The sequence below is a fragment of the Anser cygnoides genome, chromosome 1 (assembly GCF_040182565.1).
Source record: "Anser cygnoides isolate HZ-2024a breed goose chromosome 1, Taihu_goose_T2T_genome, whole genome shotgun sequence".
Classification (NCBI taxonomy): Eukaryota; Metazoa; Chordata; class Aves; order Anseriformes; family Anatidae; genus Anser; species Anser cygnoides.
Window position 1 is genome coordinate 175,750,846 of NC_089873.1, and position 13,632 is coordinate 175,764,477.

The window sequence follows — 13,632 nt, forward strand, 5'->3', positions numbered from 1 at the left end:
CTCCACAAATAGATACGTCTGTAAACAAGGAACATAAAAGTCAGGGAATTACTGATTAGTCTCAGAGCTTTTTCTAATACTTCATAAATGTATTTTGATTACAGTTCACTGTTTCTATTCAGCAGCAAAACTGATATGTTGTTTTTTTATTCTCTGTGTACATAGAAATGAACAAAACACATACAAAGAAAGGCATGTAGAGGAAATGTAGTGCTGTGTAATCTAAACTATGACGCTGAACCTAAACTATGGTGCATCAGTCAGCAATAAAATATCAAAAATCTGTCTGCCAAAGGAGGAATTGCAACATTTTGCTGGGGTTAAGTGGGCCAAGACCCATCTCTTTTTAAATGCAATGAGACAAATATAAAATGTGCTGCTTATACTATCATTGAAATAATATCAGCTGCAGTGGAAAATACAGGTATAACATTTGAGACAGAGAAACTAATCTGGTTGTACAATGTTGGAGTGTTGTCGATAAAACTTCTGCAAATAAAATCAACAGTAATGCAGAAGCAATTTCTGACTCTGTCAGTCAGTTTCACCCTGGGTAAAGCCAACCAATGTTCAGAATACTTGTTGTGGTTTCTGTCAAAGAAAAGCATTGGGACTCTGAATTAATTCTTGTGTTTAATGAAATATTACATGACTACTGCTACTAGCAGTAACAGGCAAAGACATCAGCTTTGGTTTCTTTCACCATATCCTTTTTGTCAAATTTCATCAAAAGAAGCACAATGTCATTGTTCCCCTTTCCTTCTGTTACAGCTATCATGCTGGTTCTCCATGATGAGGGTCATACTAAGATCAATCAATATCTGTAACTGCTGCTCCTAACAGCAGAAATGGTATATCACATCATCTGTCTTTCTGGTAATTTAAGTGCATCCTTCTTGTGACATTTATACAAGAGATTAAAATATAAGGTAAGAAGAAAAGACTCTTATTAACCTGCAACTTCTACTGGCTTCTCACCATGGGAATTATCCCTAATTCAACTGTCTCACATACAATATAGCAAGTGTAATTAAAGCTGTAAGGAAACCAAGAGTCAACAAATATGACAAATGGTGGATCACTTACTGAACAGGGAGTATCCTTAGAGCTGGCCAACTGGGAAGAAATCCAGAGCAGTATCTCTATTCCCCAATTTCTCTGATTTAAACACCTGAATTAAACAACTCCATCCATTTAGAATAACTACTGTTTACATATGCAAATGTCCAGGACTATTCTCTGGCATCTAACTTACTTACACAGAACAGCTCAAATAAAACTATTAAATTTCTACACACTCCAAAATAATGTGGCCTCTGTAAACCACCTATTTCAAATGACTCCTAGTTGTTTGAATGGTGATAACTGGCACATTCAACAGTACAAGCAACAGAGATTGAAACGTACAGGAACATTACCTGGCATTTCTTCACTGATACAGTTAATTATAGTAAGTACTATTGAACTACTTCCAGGAGATAGATACCTAACTGTGTTCATTGACCATAACACAACAGCCCAAGGCTTAGAGCAGGAGTGTTGGGTCCTAGACTGCATAAAGTTTTGTTGCTATTTCAGAAGAGATAGTTTTCCCTCTTTCTATTGTTTGTAGTTTATAATGCCAGAAAGTTTAAAAATTCTGAGGCTGGGAGAACTTAGCACTAGCCTGCACATTTCACATTCATAAAAAGTCATGAACCCATATATTCCAGGTGTCTAGCTCATATAAATAACACATAAACCAATCAGTTTTGACCCTCTTAAGAGATGTGCAGGGAATAACATCAATTATAAGAAAGATTCCTTGTTTTGCACTTTTATTTGAAGAATCTCAGATCTGTTTAAAGCCAGTGAAAATTGGTTATTGAAACTGAAAAGTTGGTTTCAAATTTCTATTATGATGTAATGACACTGCACTGTAATGCTTGGTGCGTTACAGCTTCTAGGTGTGCACAGTGTGAACCAGAGACTTTCAGATATCTGGGGTGAGTAAATTTGAAATGGATATTTGTACCAGTTCATCTTAAATGCTTGCTCCCCAAGTGCTTTCTGAACGTAAGAACCATTAGGAGACTAATTGCTTTTTCCTCCCTCTCCTAATACCTCCTGTAGATTTATTGAACTCAGTATGTCAAAAAATAGTCCAACTAAAAGACAGTGAAAATGTGAATCTACTAAGAAGAGATTTATACTACCTGATAACAACAAAAATAACAAAACATAGATCAAGGAACTGCCCAGAACTTACACCTATAGAAGTTCTTCCATGGCTAATGTGCCTGATACTTTTCATGTAATGCACTAACTCTTTTTCATCTTGCACCAGAGGTGTCAGCGTTCTCAAAAAGTTGGTAGATCCTTAAAGCCCAGTTTTACCAGCCTACGCTGAAAGCTCATGCCATTGTATTTCCTCAGATGATTAAATGCTGGGTTTGGGGTGTCTGAGAACTGTTTATAACTTTAGAGGTATTTAAACTAAATTCTTCCCCATGTCAAGTGAGTACAGTAATCACTGAACTCATGAATAAAAGGAGGAGGGACACCTCTCCGACAGACATTGTTTGAACGTGCCTTTGTACAAGCTTTTTTTAAGTCCTATCAGAGACCAGTCAAGAAAATGTGCTTAGTTTCTTCAAATGACTTCAATCACAACCATTTCCTCTCTGCTTTCTAGTGGCTAGTTATGATGAGTGAACTTGGGTGAAGCAAGTTTCAAATACTTGCGCATCTAATTCCTGAGAACTTTTCAGGCAAGGGTGCAGCATAGGTAAAAATTAGGCTTTGCTGTCGTAAATTCTTCTGGGGATCTTAACTTTCATGTCCTAATCCTGCCTGCAGCTACCACTTTCATTACATCATTCAAGGGACTCTCTGGATGTCAGCAGAACTTGCCCTCAGACAGCCTGGCAAATCATGACTTCGGAGAGAAGCTCCATCCTATGCCTCTTCTCAGGTTTGCAGTAACAAGTTCATAAAAAGTGTTCTCAGAAAAGAAAAAAAAAAAAAGGAAAAAAAAAAAAGATTCTTATTTGATTCTTATTAAGTGATGCTTATTACAGACTACAAACAAAAATGAAAATACTGAATCATTTTTAAAAGACCAGAGACATGATCTGTTTCAGTTTGGGAGCACACTTGAACTAAGCATTTTCAATGAGCAAATTGCAAATTTCTGATTCAGTATTGACTGACATAGGCAGATTTTGTCGCACTTTCCAATATTTCAGTCACAACTGAACTTTACTGAATTTTCTTCTGTATTCAAAATGTTACTGAAAGCCTGTATGAATACAAAAAAAGCACAGCCATTCTCTATCAGATGGCTACTAACACTGTGACAGATATGTTAAACACAGATAATTTCTTCTAACCCAAGAGATAGAATGTTTTTTTGTATATATATTTGTAGCTACAATGATTACCATGTATAAGAAAGAGGATACAAGGGAATCACAGATTTCTTCCCTTTGGGAACATTTATGATTCATATTACAATAAAAAGGAGTTCCTTTTGCACATGTACAGAAAAAGGCCACTTAGTATGCAAATTCAGTCTGTCCAGCATTAACTTATCTCTGCTACTCAAAAACACTTCAGCTGAAGCCCCCCAGGTACATACTGTGGGAGTGTAGATGTATGACTTTCCTATCACTCATATAAAAATAAGTAATTAATTAAAATGGGAGTGATCATGAACAAGAAACATCAAGTCTATGAACAAATTATTATCCATGTAAACGGCCTTAATATAGCCTTATTTATGCAGAAAGACTTCCTAATTACCATAGCAAATTGAGATTTCTGAGCTGGCACAAACATTCAAAATAAAACAGGATGAATATCAAATTAACATTTAATTGCAGCTGCCAGTTACCGTCCATCATTCCCAAGTCTCTGGACACATAAGCATCCCTTTTTTCTTGCCCAAGCATAAAAGTTCCAAACTTTTACAAAAGACATTTTTTAAGAATGCAAAGGAAGTCATGCTTAGGTTGAAAGGAAAACTTTCTTTGTTCTGCTAATTCACAATTCAGGGACTTCCCTGCTATTTGGTCTTGTCTTGTCTTTGGAGTTTTAAGATTTTTAAGTCCTTTTCCACAGGATTGTTATGTTCTTTCACTAAGAATTTCAAACTAGATTTTAACCTTTTGTATTTATTTGTATAATATGATGTATTTGTCAACACTAATTCAAACAACTTTATATTACAATATTTCATTTTGCTGAAATGAAATGTTATTTTTTTTATGTTATGTTATTTTGTAGTCATTCTATTTCAGAATTCAGAACTCAGAAATAAAAAAAATCAAACTCAATCATTTAAAAATTACCACTTCAAAAGCCCAGAATTCAGGTCTCCAAGGAGAAAGACTTAAAGCCCCAAGACTTAAAAAGTCAAAAATTTGCTTTCTTTATAATTATCCTTAAGATATCAGTATGGTTATACTTTAGAATTTTCTCTGCAACTATAAGGAATACCAAAAATTCCACAAATTCAGTTTAAACTGAAATCATTTAAACTCCAAAAATTAGGACTTGGTAATAAACCAAACATTATGAAACAATACCTGAAGCAACTAGGGCCATTTCAAAAAATATTAAATTTCATTTCCTTTATTAATCAGCAATTCGTTATTTTAACTCATAGCAAATATTTTATAAATTATTCTTCTAAATTAGTTTTGATTTAATGCATATAAAATATAAAAATATGTAAATTGTTTTGATTTAATTAATTATTTGTTATAATTAATAGCATCAGTGGCTGAGACAAAATTCTTGAGTCTAGCAGTTAAAAGGAACTCATGAGACAAAAGCAGAATTTACATATTTATTCCTGGCAGTATCTTGTATGGTTAATATTAATGTTTCCCACGTGAACAAAGTCTTATTTCTTATAGATATCTAGATACAGCTGAGCTGCTGAACATTTATCACAGGCCTGTACTTTAGAAGGATTCAAAAACTGCATTTTTCCTCCAGCCTGGTAATGCAGATCAGGTACCCCTGCACCCTCTGGACATAGTGGCCATCACTTCATTTAAAGCAGTGCTAGGAATATGTATGCTGCCTAGAGGACCTTCAACCCCGCTCTCTTTGAGAAGATCTAAATCCATAGCTCTGTTCCACCGAAAGGAAAGCTCAGGCTGTTCTAAGTTAGGGTATCTTCAAAACTTCCTACCTTTTTTCCACGCATAGCTGTTGGTTGATTCCTAGGGGTTCTGCCCAAAATGACCTCATGTTCCCCATGTGGTAGATAAAAGCCCATCTATCTCAGGTGTCTGCTTTCCATAGTAGCTACAAACTGATACCCTGGAAAAAGTAACAACATGAAACATGAAAACATGAAATAATACCTTCTAATTCTTTCTCAGCACCAACTTTTTTTTTTTTACATTACAAAAGAAATGGATCTAGACCTCTTAAAAAAAAAAAAAAAAAGAACAGTGAGCCCCTCTTTCCTATTCCAATATGTACATTTCCATGCTGCAATGCAATGCAAAATGATTGAATAATGGAAGCAAGCAGCAATTATTCCTCTCATTAAGTGAGTAGTTTCAAGTACATTAATAATTACTCATCCATTTCATATTGTACCTACAGAAGGTAAATTATGAGAAAGGTAAATTACTAGAATGCTTCCTCTATAATCAAGATTAATATTACTTGTTGACAGTGCTTATTACTATCAAAACTACCTTCATTGAACAACTACAACACTAGTGACAAATTATATTTATACTGCTATTGATCACATTTATTATTAACCATGAAAACAGTAATTTTATTACTCTTAATCACAACTATTGCTATGCATTTACATGGTGCTTTGCAAACACATGCTTAAATATATTGGACAAGATTTTTGCTTCCCATAAATCCAGTAATATTCAACATAATCTGTCCACTGTCTACTGCAAAGAACTCACTTTCAGATTAAGCTAGACAAAGAATAAACACAGAATGATAATTCGGGAAAAAACTGATCAGAGGATTTAGTTGAGAAAACTGAAATGTCAGGAGAAGTCCTGAAAAAAATGTGAGATTTAGTAGTATTCAAAAAAAAAAAAAAAGGGGGGTTTAGGTATGCTTAAGGGTATGTTTAATTATCTTTTTTTTTTTTTTTAGCACTGTATGTAGAAATGAAGAATCAAAAATAATAAATGATAGTATTAGATCACTTTACACTGCCAGGAGAAAGACCATCATTGCCAAGATTTTTTTTATCTGTATAAATATAATTCAAGAAAAACAATAGCTTTAAGTGTCTCCAGAACAGTAAAGTGTCTCAAAAAGTAAAAAAAAAAAAAAGAGTAGGTCAGAGGGAAAAAAAAAAAAAACTGTAATTGACATCTATATAGCATATTAACGCTGGAGAAAAAAAAAAAAAGGCCTAGAAAGTATGAGCTTGATCCAATCAACGTCTGTGGCACAGATGAAAGCATGGTTGTATCCACAGCTAAATCATGTATGTCAACAACCATTTAATATGTGCTGAATAGCATGAACTAGATTATGGGCCTTGGAAACAAATGGTTAAGCATTTATGCTTTGTGTAAGGAGATACTTGAATGAAGGAAACGGCACATAGAGACACACAAAATCCTGCAAGCGCAATAACCAACTACACACAGTAGAATATTTCAAAAAATATGAACACAAACTTAGAAATTTTAGAAGCCAAACGCTCATTTCAGAAGGTACTCTGAAGGCTCCTTAAGCTATAAGCTTTTATCTATTTCTAAGGTCACACAGCCCTGACACTGTAAAGATCAATAAATTTTGACTGGGTTATAAATTCACAAAGGTTGTGTACTTATGAGCCATAAGTAGTTTTTCTATGAGGAGTCAGCATGAGCCACTGCAACTTCTGAACCAGAAGCTTAATGGAAATAAAAATAAATGTGCTACCAGCCCAAGTTTTTGTGCATTTTTTTTTCCTCTCATTGATATGTATTTATTGTAAAAAACTCTTGAAGGTCTCCAGCTAAGAACTAATTCCATTCCCCCTCTGTCCCTTGTCATAATCACTAGCCTATATCTACACTACTCAACTTTTTCAACTCACTCAGTGATTTTGCCTAAAATGTGATGGTGTCATTTGAATTCATAGAATCATAGAATCATTGAGGTTGGAAAAGACGTCTAAGATCATCTGGTCCAACCTTTATCTTAGCACTGCCAAGTCCACAGGTAACCATGTCACTAAGCACAACATCTACATATTTTTTGAAGACCTCCAGGGATACTGACTCAACTACATCCCAATGACTCAACTACAGTAAGTCGTCATTTACCAAACTAACAACAGATAAACATATATATCTACATCCTCAGGAACAAAAACATAAAAGACACAATCATTCATCCACCTACTAGGATTAAATCACTATAAACAATAAAATATCCCTGTTATCTTTGGAACCACCACCACAATTTTGCTCTAGGTGTTCAGACACTTAAATCTGTATGTATCGCATGCATCTACTTCTAAGGTGTCTAGGCTTCCGTTATAGATGGTGCAGCTTTAGTCAAAAGAGTCAACAGAGCCTAGAGAGATCTCAGACCTCATGCACATCTGTTCAGCTAAGAGCTGCCTCAGCTCCAACTAACTGTATTAATTAGATCTCTCTTGACTATATGGGATCTTATATATACAGCTTACATATAGGTATCTGAACTGCAGAGACTTTATATTAAGGAGTCTGAACCATGAACTGAAACCCACCTTTTGCCTTCTCTATCCAGTTTTTTAAACAAGATCAAACTCTGGTTTGTTGGTGCTCTCTGATGTAAAAATGCTATAGTAGGGAAGCCAATCTACATTGAAGCAACAAAGTAGAATAGGATTCGCCCCATAAATTTAAACATAAACAATTTAGATATTAACAAATGAGCTATTCACCCTAAGCTCTCTTGGTAGCGTTACAGCACCATTCAGTTGATCTGTTTTAGACATCCACTTTACGACAAGAAGAACTGTGTCCTGGAAGTATTTATTTCTCTACATTAACAGTAAGAGAGTTTAGGATACCTAGCTCAAATCTGGACACCTATAACAGCAGTCTGTCAATTACAAACATGAAATGGCAGAGCTGTGCTGTAAACATTTGCTCTGTTCTCTGAGAAGCAATGAAGTTTTAAAAGCAAGGCTACATGTGTCTTCTTTTTCAAATCCTACAGATGAGTTAATTGTAGCTTCATTGTCTGATTCACAGTGGAAATTAGCTAATGTGCAGCCCTCTGAGAATTTAAAATGAGATCAAGTCTTTATTTTCCTACTACTGCTTAAGCACAGACCAAACGGAACAGAACTATGAAATATCAAGTATGGCATGGTTAGACATGCTTTGTGTCTTCGGTGATGGCTTTCAGCCATAACCCTTTAGTTCAGTAGCCAAACACTTTGAAGCTAAAACCTATTTTTTAAAGTACTGCAACACAAATATAACTATGGAAAGACAATACTCTCCTGGACAAAAAGTTAGAAAAAAGAGTAAGAAAGATACACCAAACTCCCAGTCAACAAGCCTTACAAAGGCAATTCAACGCCATGAAGTTGCTGAGGAGCCTTACAGAAGCTTACTATAAAGTGCCCTTTTGTGAGAGTTGTTACCTTGACTGCTGTCAGCTCTGGGCATTATATAACTACATGTGCTAGTCCTGGGGAAAAAAAAAAAAAAAAAAAAAAAAAAAATCACAAGCAAAGCAATATTGCTTCCAAATCTCATAACTACTTTATTTCAGGCAATTGTAGAGAAAAAAAAAAATGTCTCCTTGAACACTACAGTGCAGATTAAAACACAAGTGTCAGGTAAGCACAGTTTCATCAGGGAAAGACCAGAAAGATATCTTCTGGAAGTCTGGTCATGTACTTGCCTAGAAGAGGGAAAACTGTTGGACACTGACTTCTGCTGTGCCAATCTTACATCAAAGGAAAACTTCACAGCATCCTGACTCTGTTCCTGGGCCAATCCCCAGAAGTGGATCATAGTGAAGCCTGGAGGCAATTCTTGCAACAAGTTGAAAATTATCCCAACAGGCTGCCACCAGCCGAGTACTGCCAGCATGTACAGCATTCTTGTTACTTTTTCTTCTCCATCTTCAGTATGCACCTAATACTGAGTACTGTAGAAAGGAATAGGTTTGTTTAGCAGTGTCTGGGTTGCAGACAGAGCTTTTGTGGTCATGGAAAATGGAGAAAGCATGACAGAAAAACTGCCAAAATTCAAGACATATGGTGGACAGTTATTGCATTAAATAAACATTTAATGTTCTTATTCAAAAGATGCAACAAAATATCTCCCGGTATGCATGTGAATAAATTTTACTTTTATTTCTTTGATATGTCTTTGTCTTTTATGTCTCTGATTCTTGTCACAGGAAAAGCATGTCTGACATATTGTTTTAAAAGACTTAGTGCCTTGTGCAATGTAGTCAAAGAAATCAGCAGGCTAGGAATCTATGGGAATAAAATGTGAAGATCCATGAATAAGTCTTATTTTTTGACCCACAGTTTGAGCCTCCACTTTAACTGTTGAGGAGAGTTATGTGCTGTTTAACATGACAACTAGATTCCAAGGACCTGAAACAATATAAATGGCTATAGACTAAAAAAAAAATAATGTATGAAAATTTGAAGGAAAAAGAATCCTTTATATGTCACTCTAGGTTCTCAAATAAAGACATACTCCATACATATTATCTCCTCTACCAGTGCTCATTGATTGACCTTTTTCTTTTCTTAACAAAAAATAAAAAAAAATGAAAAAAAAAAAAAAGAAATCTGAAAGACTATTAGGTTACCATTTTACAGATACATGTTCTTCTCAGCAAATGCCATCATACTTACCAAGTTACAGTCTTGTTCTTGATTAATTCACTCTTTTACTGTGACCAAATTATTTGCTTCATTCTGGAATAAAAATAAATAACTGTTTTTGCAAGAACAGCAAAACAATCACAAATGGTTAATAAACCATTTTTACCAAATAAAAAAAAAATTAAAAAAGTAAATATATTTTGACTTAAAATTGGAAATATTTTTACATAATTATCATATCATATGCATTAATAGCAGAATGTTTCTAGGTCTGATATTTTAATAATAAATTTCCCAATTACTTCAAAGAGAAATTCATCTTCTTTCTATTTTACGTAAGCTAACGAATCAGATACATGATCCCTTTTATATCTCCATTTTAATCTGTATTTAGGTATGCCATTAGTGTCAGAAAAATATAGCTCAAAGTGAGCGTAGCTCTCAAGCCAAAAGCATGTAACATTTCATATAAATGTCACAGGGCTGTCCACTCATTTTCAGATGATTAAAGTAGAAAGAGGATTGGCTAATAAAGAGCTTCTTTTTTAATATCTCGAGATAATAGTCATGGTTTGAAGTCACAAAGTGGAACATCAACTGCTTTTGTCTGTACAAATCACTTTGACTCATATAAGGTTTTGTCTGAGTCAAATTATGCACAAAAAAATTCTTGTCATAGCTGGAAAAATCTTGTTCAACCTCCTGGAGCACTTTTTCTCTTTAGTATTTATCACCTTGGTTGGTATGGAGTAGTAATTCTCAAGAGTACCTTAAAGTTACCATTTGCTCCACTGACACTTTAGAGAATATAGAAGTATACCGTAAATAGCAGACGAAATTCTATGTTGATAAATGCAAAATGTTGCCCATGGGGAAAAAAACAATCTTAAAATGCATGTAGACTGATGGATTCTGAAATAGTTATTACCACTGAGGAAAAAATCTTTGAGCTATAATGGACAATCTAAGAAAATGATCAGCAGCTGTCAAACAGGCAAACAAAATGCTAAAAATATATTGGAAAAGGAACAGATAACAAAACAGGGAACATAAATTATTTCAGTGTTTAATTCTATGGTGCATCTGGATCTTGCATACCATGTGTAGGTCTAGTTCCACAGATCTCAGAACAGACTACAATAACCCTAGAAAATGTATGAAGAAAGGCAGTAAACTTCTTCAGAGATGTGTGGTGGGTTGACCCCAGCCAGCACATAAGCACCCACCCCATCACTCCTTATGCTCCCCACAGTGGGATGAGGGAGAGAATCAGAAGGGTGAAAGCTCCACACATAGGTTGAGATAGAGATAATTTAAGCAAAGCTACATGCACACAAAAAGCAAAATAGGGAATTCATTCACTGCTTCCCGTCAGCAGGCAGACGTTTAGCCACTTCCTGGAAAGTAAGACCTCATCACATGTAACAGTTACTTCAGAAGACAAATGTTATCCGCACTTCCTCCTCCTTTCTCCCAGTTTTTATTGCTGAGCATGACATCATATGGTATGGACTATTTCTTTTGTCAGTTGGGGTAAGCTGTCCAGGCTGCACCCCCCACAACTTCTTGTCTACCCCCAGCCTACTTGCTGCAGGGGCCGAGAAGGCAAAAAAAAAAAAAAAAAAAAAAAAAAAAAGAACTAATTGCTATGCAAACTCTGCTCAAAAATAGCCGAAATACTGGTGTGTTATCAACACTGGTTTAGACACAGATCCAGAACATAGTACTGTATATATAGTACTATATAGTACTGCTCTGAAGACAAATAACTCCATTCCAGCCAGATCCAATCAAGTAAAAAAAGGCTTCTGTATAAGAAACGACTACATAAACCAGACATTTTCAACCTGGAAGATCGAATACTAAGAGGGATAGAGTGAAGGCCTGTGAATTTATGAGAAGTAAGAGAAAAGGTGAATGAAGTGTCATTGTCTACTGTCACAACACAAGCTTTAGGAGCATCAAGTTTAATGATCAAGTAGATGACTCAAAACAAGTAAAGGAGGAATTGTTTCACACAATACTGGAATTTGTAGCTACCAGTTGTGAATCCCAGAGTTTGCATTTATTCACAGAAGAATTATAAAGAATCATGAAAGATAAATAAATCCAACAGTAGTTAGTAAATGTAAAGGTATTTTGGTCAGATACTTATTTCCCTATACTTGCAGATCTGTGAAGGTAAAGGAAATATACCTGGGACTTCAGGTATATTGAAGTCTCATGGTCTTCTTTTCTTTTTTTAATTAAATTGATGTGATTGTTTTGTCCCACATTCTGTTTCACCATAATAGCTACATTCCCTAAATACAGCTAACTGATTTTAAAACTGCCTGAAGTCAATCTGTACTGACCTTGTTATTGATGGTAATGACTGAACCCTGGTTACTAGAACAAGTTTGGGTATTGGCTTATATCAGTTTCATATAATGCAATCTCTTCAATAAAATACTCTTTCTTCCATACAGTTTCCTACTACTACTGAGTTCTCTGCTTGGTATCCATGACTGAATTAACAAGTGCACTGTGCAGATAATTGGCAGAGCTCTATTTCTGAAGTAGAACAAGAAGAAAACCAATTTGACGATATATTTGCACCTAGTCCAACCCTCTTTCTGCCCAAGCTAAGAATGTTGCTATTGATTTTAATAAAACAAGTAGACCATCTGACTGCTAGTGATGGTTTGACAGATCTTAAAATGACTACTGACTAGAATTCTAGTTCATTGGTCCAAACATAGTCTTGAGAAATAATGACCAAAAAAGATTGCATGTATGCTATTTAAAATAATAATAATAATAAAACTAAAAAAAAAAAAAATACAATAGCCAAAACCAAACTAGATTGGGGCTACCAATCCAGTTCCATGCAAAGGAACATTTATATCCCATAAAACAATCTTCCAAAGCGTTCGTCTTCTACTAGTCTCATCAGACAGACAAGAACTAAGCAATTAATTCATCTGTCTCCCATCTCTAGATCAGGAATAGAATACACGCTAAATGAAACCTGGACAATCATAGCTGTTGCTTTACCCTTGGTGTAGGAAAATGTTTGTTTCATATTGATGTCAAGGCATAGTTTTCCAAAACCATTAAGCATATTTTTGAGAAAGTCCACACCTAATGTTTTAAGGAGAAACAGTCACAATACAAATAAAATGTTGTTTAATTTACAATTCTTTTTCTAGACCTTTGTGTATATAAATGTTTCATTTGCAGTAATGTGTTACCTAGACCAATACAAATAAGATCTCACAGAACTTATTCACTTCAGCTAATAATTTCTGATTAATATTACTGTTTTGGCATATAGATCCATAAAATTAAAGACCAAAAAGGATCTGTTAGGTTATCTAAACTGTCTGCATATGACTGGTGATTAAATTGCAGACAGTCCTTTCCATAAATGAACAAAAAGCTCATGTGACTACTGAACGTCTTCTTAAGAAGTCTTAATCTGAAGCTACAAAAAGGTGAAAAATCCACTACTTGCTTCGGTAGAATATCAATCCACTCCTTCGTTCATCAACTTATGATTAATAATTTATATCTTACTTACAATCTGAGTTTGTTTGGCTTCATCTCCTATAAAAGGTCTTTTTGCTTGTATCTTTTTTCACTTGTTTACAAAGTCTTTCATATCACTCTACTTCCCTCTCTGGGTATTTACGCATTATAATCACACTGTTTTCTCACCCTCTGTTTTAAAAAGCTAAATAGGCTAATTTTCTGAAGTGTTCCACTGATTGTATTATTTTTGGCTCTCCAACTACTTCACACTTTTTTTGTACTCTCCAGAATTACTC

At 34.8% G+C, this 13,632-nt stretch overlaps 1 long non-coding RNA gene across 2 annotated transcripts in view; it reads right to left on the reverse strand.

Annotated features, from left to right (window-relative positions):
- Positions 1-4,767: 4,767 nt before the first annotated feature.
- LOC125180003 (uncharacterized) overlaps positions 4,768-13,632 on the reverse strand; it is a 40,763-nt gene continuing 31,898 nt past the window's right edge. The window contains exons 6-7 of one of the 2 annotated variants that reach the window (XR_010827556.1): positions 9,854-9,916; positions 4,768-5,313 (exon numbers count right to left, since the gene is read on the reverse strand). This is a non-coding gene — a long non-coding RNA (uncharacterized lncRNA). Of the gene's footprint in view, positions 5,314-8,804; positions 9,130-9,853; positions 9,917-13,632 lie in introns of those variants that run through there. The other variant, XR_007158203.2, reaches the window with a different exon arrangement.